Source organism: Orycteropus afer, unplaced genomic scaffold (assembly GCF_000298275.1).
Source record: "Orycteropus afer afer isolate SDZICR_OR568_19922 unplaced genomic scaffold, OryAfe1.0 scaffold00302, whole genome shotgun sequence".
Taxonomy (NCBI): Eukaryota; Metazoa; Chordata; class Mammalia; order Tubulidentata; family Orycteropodidae; genus Orycteropus; species Orycteropus afer.
This window is the reverse complement of record NW_006921889.1, coordinates 3,808,129-3,809,274: the sequence shown is the minus strand read 5'-3', so window position 1 is coordinate 3,809,274 and position 1,146 is coordinate 3,808,129.

Genomic DNA, 1,146 nt, shown 5'->3' with positions numbered 1-1,146 from the left:
ACACAAACGGCGGCTCTACATGTGGACTTCACCAGATGGAACACACAGGAATCAGATTGACTACATCTGTGGCAAGAGGTGATGGAAAAGCTCAATATCATCAGCCAAAACCAGGCCAGAAGCTGATTGTGAAACAAACTATCAACTGCTCATATGCAAGTTCAACGTGAAGTTAAAGACAATTTAAACAAGTTCACGAGAGCCAAAACATGATCTTGAATATATCCCTCCTGAATTTAGAGACCATCTAAAGAATAGATTTGATGAATTGAGCACCAATGACTGGAAACCAGATGAATTGTGGAATGATATCAAGAGCACCATCCATGAAGAAAGCAAGAGGTCACTAAAAAGACAACAAAAGAAGAGAAGACCAAAATGGATGACAGAAGAGACTCTGAAACTTGCCCTTGAGCAGAGAATACGTAAGGCAAATGGAAGAAATGACAAGATAAAAGAATTGAACCAAAGATTTCAAAGAGCAGCTCGAGAAGACAAAACCAATTACTACAATGAAATGTGCAAAGACATGGAGTTAGAAAACCAAAAGGGAAGAAGACATTCAGCATTTCTCAAGCTGAAAGAATTGAGGAAAAAAATTTAAGCCTTGACTTGCAATACTGAAAGATTCTAAGGGAAAAACATTGAATGATGCAGGGAACATCAAAGAAGATGGAAGGAATACACAGAGTCACTGTACCGAAAAGAACTGGTGGATCTTCATCCATTTCAGGAGGTGGCATATGATCTAGAACCAACGGTACTGAAGGAGGAAGTCGAAGCCGCAATGAAGAAATTGGCAAAGAACAAGGCTCTGGGAATTGATGGAATACCCACTGAGTTATTTCAACAAACGGATGCCTCACTGGAGGCACTCTCTTGGTTATGCAAGAGATTTGTTAGACAGCTACCTGGCCAACTGACTGGAAGAGATCCATATTTGTATCCATTCCAAAGAAAGGTGATCCCACAGAATGTGTAAATTATCGAACAATATCATTAACACAAATCGCATGCAAGTAAGATCTTGCTGAAAATAATTCAAAAACAGTTGCAGCAATATATTGATAGAGAACTTCCAGAGATGCAAGCTGGATTCAGAAGAGGATGTGGAACAAGGGATATCATAGCTGTTGTCAGATGGAT